The sequence below is a fragment of the Tupaia chinensis genome, unplaced genomic scaffold (assembly GCF_000334495.1).
Source record: "Tupaia chinensis unplaced genomic scaffold, TupChi_1.0 Scaffold000573_1, whole genome shotgun sequence".
Lineage (NCBI taxonomy): Eukaryota > Metazoa > Chordata > Mammalia > Scandentia > Tupaiidae > Tupaia > Tupaia belangeri.
The window spans coordinates 1805418-1812308 of NW_006160087.1; positions in this window are offsets into that span (position 1 = coordinate 1805418).

Sequence of the window (6891 nt, forward strand, 5' to 3'; positions counted from 1 at the left end):
CTCCGTGAGCTTTTTGAAATTGCTGCGTGTGTGTGCATGTGTGCGCGTGCGTGTGTGCGTGTGTGTGCGTGCGTGTGCATGTGTGTGTGTGCATGTGTATTCACTCAAAAACAATAGCAACAACTGCTCCGGTGCTTTTAGGGAAGACTGTTTTTAACAGAATCGCTGGCACGCCATGATCCTTTTCGAGCCCATTTTAGTCCATCTAATTATTGTTTAATTTCTCAGAAAATGCCACTCATCTCTCACTGCCCGCACCCGAGCTGGTCCCCCACCACCTCGGTCGATGACTGCCTGAGCAGGAAGCACATGACAGCGGCGTCCGGTCCTGCTGACGTTCGCTCTGATCAGCCGGCGAGGGTTCGTTCTCTGCAAAGTTACTGTGCCTCGTGTCGTGACTGAGTGTGGCAGTCGAGGCCACCCTAACAGCCTGTTTCTCACCAGGCTTTCGCCACCAGTCTATCTTGCTTTGATGATTTTCTTTTGCTTTTCTTTTTTCCTTAATTGCCAGCGGGCACGTGCGCTTGCCAGAGAGAAACAGAGAGACAGAGAGAGCAGAAAGCACGCCCAGGGGCGAGGCCATGCTGCAATACCTTCTCCTGCATTTCTTCACCCTGCTGGGACCACTTGGGCACGTCAGCACATGCACCTGGCGTGTTTTTCAAGCTGCTGGGGCCGAGACTTGAACCGCAGTCAGCCATATGGGGTCAGTTTCCTTAACCACTACCATGGGGCCAGCGCAGATGACTTTTCTAACTCTTGTTCTTAGTTAACATTCCACGGTCAGGAAAAAGCAATGCCTTCTTCCCAGTTTACTAACTTATTTATATCAGTAGGTATTCATAGATTCTTTTTTTCTTCAATGAGTTATGAGTCATTATCATCATCTATTTTGATTTTCAAGTTGCCCTGATTTAGCAAGTGAGAGTGTCTTGGAGTTAGCTCCCATGTTCTGCTGACATGTCCCCACTATTCTTCTGAGCACTGCCATACGTCCTGGTGTGTACCAATATGTGTCCAGACACCCACGTGTGTATGTACCAGTAAGTGTATGAGTCGCTGGAAAATGATCTGGGGAACCCCTGTAGGGGCCCACGTATAGGGTCTTGCCAAGAATATTGGAGCGGGAGAAAGTCATTTTGATGTTGTTTCTGACTTAATCTGCAGCTCCCAGCCAGAGTAAATTAGTTACCATTGTTCTGTCTAGTGCTGTAAATATTGCTGCATACAAGGGGTCTTCCAAAAGTTTATGGAGGGGCCAGCAGGTGGCGTGGTGGTTGAGGCACTGGACTCCCACATGGCCAGCCATGGCCCAAGACCCAGACCAGGTGGGTTGCTTTCTTGCTTTCCCTTTCTCTCTCTCTCTTTCTCTCTCTGGTCAAATTTTAAAATAAATAATAATAATAAAACAATTCTTTTTAAAAAATTTTTTATGAAAGAAAGCTATGCATGACTTTCAACTTTATTGGTGGTGGGGTGGCACCAAAATAAATTTGGATTGGCGGTAACACACTGCTCAAGAGAAACCAGATCCAACATGGTGGCCACAGCTCGAATCTCCAGCCTGGTCAGCCTAAAACACCTCAGGCGCACACAGGAGGTCCAAGAGGTAGGGAGCTGGAGGGCTGGAGGAAGGGGGTCACAGTGTGACCTGACTGTCCCCACTGTCACATGCACACACACGTACTCTATCACGCATGAAGAAAACGAAATACATTTTAAAACTTAAAAAGAAAACCTCATACTTTAATTCTATATTTAAAAAACATGCCAGAGGGCATGTGTGCATGCCAGAGAGAGGAGAAAATGTCCCCCAGTGGGGCCTGGTCCCACCACAATCCCTTTCCCCATTTCTCCATCCTGTCAGGGTCTGGGACATGCATACGAACCTGGATGCTCTTCCAGCTGCCAGGGCAGGATTTGAACCACAGTCTGCCATGTGGGGTCTCGCTGCCTCCACACAGTGGTTACCCTGAGTTACAAGGGCCAGTCCTAACTCCATCTTTTCCAAAATTCTTCTGTTTAATGATAGTATGTGCATGCGTGAGAGAGAGGGCTCCCTCGACAGGGCCCTGCCACGCCGCGGGTCCCCCTTCACCAGCCCTCTACCTCCTCCAGGTCCTGGGTACCCACACAGGGCCCACATGTCTCCAGGCTGACTTGGGGATCCCAGTCATGGTCAGCCACATGGCTTCCAGCACTGCAGCCCAGCGCCCACAGCACCACCTAGGCTGGGCCTGTCTCTATAAACTGTTTGAAGGTCCCTCACTCATAATATACCAGTGGTAGTCCTTTAAATGGTGGAGCAGACAGACAGGGATGCAGCAGGTGCCCCAGCTTGCAGGTTTCCCGGTGCTAATCCACGGTGTCCGTCCCCGTCTCAGCCAACCATGCCTTCTGGGAAACTCCTCGCCTGTCTCACTCTCCTCAGGCCACCATAACTAGATGCTGCAGGCTGGGTGGCTTAAACAACGGAAATCGATTTTCTTGTAGTGCTGGAGACTGGAAACCTAAGACGACGGTGCTGACAAGGTTCATGTCCCCGCCGGCTTCTCTCCTGTGTCCTCTCGTGGCCCGTCCTCCGTACACAGCAGAGAGGCAGAGGCCACGCTGGTGTTTCTATGAGGACATCAGTTCTGTCAGGTTAGGATCTCACCTTGAAGATCACATTTAACCCCACTGCCTCCGTTAAGGCCCTGTCTGCAAATCCAGCCACATTGGGAGTTGGGCTTCAACCATGGTTTGGGGGGAAACGCCTTCAATGACGGTTCCCTTTGCTCTGGTTCCTTGAATCTGCCCTCCTCGCTGCAACGATTGGCTGAGGAGGAAGCACCTGACCCAAGTTTAGCCAATCACAGCATCTCACTTTCCTCAGCTACAGTGATTGGTCCAACCAAGGGTACATGACTCAAATTAGCTGTCTAAGAGGTTTTATTATTATTTTTTAAAGCAAGGGGTCAAATCATTCTTTTTTTTTTTTTTAAAGGATATTTTGGTCTTCAGGGGTGCTGTGGGTTGGATGTTTATCCTCTCCAAACTGATGTTAAAATTTAATTCCCAGGGCCAGCAGGTGGTGGTGGTTAAGGGTGCTAGACTTGGCCGGCTGTGGTTCCTGTCCTGGATCTGGTGACCTGGTGGCTTGCTTTCTAACTTTCTCTCTCTCTCTCTCTCTTGCTCTCGCTTTCGCTCTCTTGCTCTCGCTCTGCCCCTCCCTGGTCAAATTAAAATAAATAAATAAATAAATAAAGTTAAATAAAATAATTTTAAAAAAATTAATTGCGGAACCAGCAGTAGGCGTAATGGCTATGTCACTGGACTCCCATGTGGTCGATCACAGTTCATGTCCCAGACCCGGTGGCTGAAAACCCACGCCGGGCGCATGTGCGTGTGTCCCTAAGATCCCGAGAGGAGAATGGAGGAGAAGGGATTGCGGCATGGCCATCCCCCCTGGGGGGTGATTTCTCGCTTTCTGTCTCTCTGTCTCTCTCTGTCAGTCTGGTGAGTGCATGCGCCCTATGGCAAAAACCTTTCAAAAAAAAAATTAATTGCCATTGTACCAGTAGTAAGAGGTGGAGCCTTTGAGCAGTGATTAGGCCTTGAGGGCTGCACTTTCATGGGTGGGACTGATGCTATTACAAAAGGGTAAGCATGGTCTGCTCACTCTCTTGCCTTCCTACAAGAAGGCAAGAAGGCCCTCGCCAGATGCCAGCACCTTGCCGCTGGATTTCCTGGCCTCCAGAACTGTAAGTCAGTGAGCCTCCGTTCCTTATACATTGCCCTGTCGCAGATACTGTTACCTTAACACGAAATGGACGCAGGTGGGAGAGTACGAGGTCTGTCACAACTCTCAAGTCCATGTGAAACTGCGCTCACAGGAGAAGCTCAAAGAAGTCTGTCACAGGGCCTATTTAACCGTGCAGGTCCATCCCTTTAACACACAGCCTCAGGTTGCTCGGTCCTCAGCCAGCTGGCAGATTAAAGAGAGCACGCAGGGGGAAGAAATCTCTCTTCACTGCCATGGGCCACAGCCCCCTTCTACTCACATTCCATCAGCAAGAATTAGTCACGTGACCCCTCAATGCAAGGGTCTGGGGAACATAGTTATGTGTGGGCCCAAGAAGAAATGGGTCTGATGTGCATCCAGCCGTCCTCTGCTTGGACTCCACCATAGGTAACATAGGATGGAGTGAGAGAAAACCGTAAGACCTAGGACCGTGTCTGGCACCTGCACGCGTGCACACATACCACACACACGCACACACATACTAGGAATGTTAGGTGTGCCGATGAAGGAAGCTGAAGGAGAAGGAGAAAGTCTCTCTCCCTCTCTGGATGTGGAGACACAGTAATGTCATCTCAGAACAGCCTGCAGCCATGGCGCCTCCTGAGTGGGGAAAGCCACAAGAAAGAGACAGCGACACACAGAAAGAGGACCGCGGTGAGAGCAGAGGACAGGGAGGGCCCTGCCTGCATGAAGTGCCGGTTGCAGCCGAGCTGGCCTTCGGTCTCCGGTCTGTAATAACTCTAATAGCTAGAATCCATTAAGTCCTCCCATGTGCCACATGCTTTTGTTAAGCCTGCTCTCTCTCTCTTTTTAATCTCTTTCATGAGGGTGAGAGACAGAGAGAGCGAGGGAGGGAAAGACCAGCACCCTCAGCAGAGCCTCACATCATGACTCCCCACCCCGTCCAGCCTTCCAGCCGGCCAAGACCACGGTGCCGGGACACAGCCACACACAGGCCTACCAGGGAGGGACCGCAGCCTCCCGCACGGATCCGGCAGGCGTTGGGCAGGAGCTGGTCGCCAGCTCCCTCAGGCGCTTGATGTCAAGCTCCAACCGTGACAGGGGGGTCAGGATTTAGATAATGGTTTGTCCCCCAGATGTTTAAGTTTGGGAATTTAATCTTAGTGGGTAGTGATTGGATGCCCCTCAAAAGTCTGTGTTGATCGTATCGTAAAGATGTTAGTGAGAATTTGATCCCCTCGTGGTGTCCCAGTGGGGCCTCTGGGTGTGACAAAGTCACTAGGGCAGGGCCCACGACTGAGTCCTGGTCGGTGTGTAAGGAGAGACACGCGCAGGCAGACGCTACACAAATTCAGGCTGGCCTGGGAGAGTTGTGTCCAGCAGCTCTGCTCAGACCCTACCTCCAACCTCCGACCCCCGACCTCCGACCTCTGGCCTGCTGTCGACTCACCAGATGCTGGTCCCTGGGCCCCGCAGCTCCAAACCATGAGCTGAATAAACCTTGATTTCTTTATAAATTCATGGCCTCAGCTATTTCCGGTAACAACGCAGTCACGGACTAAGATAGGGGAGCATCATTTTTTTTTTGGAGAGGTTTTCGCTATAGGGCGCATGTGCTCGCCAGACAGACAGAGAGAGACAGAGAGACAGAAAGCGAGAAATCACCCCCCAGGGGGGATAGTCACGCTGCAATCCCTTCTCCTCCATTCTCCTCTTGGGATCTTGGGCATGCACGTACACGCGTCTGGCGTGAGTTTTAAGCCACCGGGTCTAGGACACGAACCGCGGTTGACTACGTGGGAGTCCAGCGACATAGCCATTACGCTAACTGCTGGTCCCGGGGAGCATCATTTTAAGGAATTAACCAGCACTTTTTAAACATATTAAATGTTATTTGTTTGTTATTGCCAGAGGCCCATGAGCTCACCAGAGAGGAAGAGAGGGGACAAGCACCCCCTAAGAGGGCATGATGGTGCCATAATCGCTGCTCCATCTCTCCATTCTGTCGGAATCTGGGGACAGACACACACCTGCCTGGCATGTTTTCCAAGCTGCCAGGGCTGAAACTCAAACTGCAGGTGGCCATGTGGGATCCAGTGCCTTAACCACTGGGGCCAGCTCTAAGATCATGTTTTTAATTGACGAATAATAATCATACATATCTATAAGGTACAATGTGATATTTTGATATATGTTTACATCATGGAATGATGAAATAAATCTAATTAATAAATCCATCACCTCACAAACTTATTTTTAGTAGTAGAAACATTTGGTATCAGCATTTTATTTTTAGTATCATTATTTTGTTTTCGCTATAGGCCACATGCACTCACCAGAGAGAGACAGAGAGGGGGGGAGTGAGAAGTCACTCCCCAAGGGGGATAGCCATGCTGCAGTCTCATCTCCTACAGTCGCCTCTTGGGAGTTGGGGCATGCACGCACATGTGCCCAGCATGATTTTCCAGCCTCCGGGTCTGGGACTCGAACTGCACAGTTGGCCATGCGGGATCAAGCCACCTCCGTGGCACCTGCTGGTCCAGTACCAGCATTTTTCAAATAAGCAAAATCGAGTATGTTAGACCGAATTAGAGCTAGGACTAGAACAGCCTAGAACAAAATATTGGAACATACCACACAAGGTAAGGGCAGATACAGCCTTACAGACTTGTGGTTTTCATTTCGTGTGCAGAGTCAGGGTGTAGAATATTCTCCTGCTGTGTGTCCTCACCCCTCCCGATGACCATTCAGAGCTGTTACCGTAAGTCCCGTACAGAGAGGGAAGTGGAGTACTGAGGGTGGCCATGCTCGCCAGGGGCTGTACTTACGGGGTAGCGCGTCGGCATTGGGCCCACGCCTGGCTCCCAAGACTCACTCTAAGATCCACGCTGATACACTATTGTCGTAATACATCGGTAACTTCCCTTTTGGCCGAAGCTCCTTCCAGTCGGATCGCTGTGCTTCACTGCCCGGGCGTTCTGACCAAGAGAGAGAGTGAAGCGGGCTACCACCGAGCCTCTGCCTGACCGGACTTTAGTCCAGCTCCTGACCTTCTCCTGGCCCGTCCGTGTGCATCCTTATAAAATCTCATTTCAGGAGGAGCCTGCCGAGTCAGCTTAGCAAGGACTCCCACCATCCAGATCCCA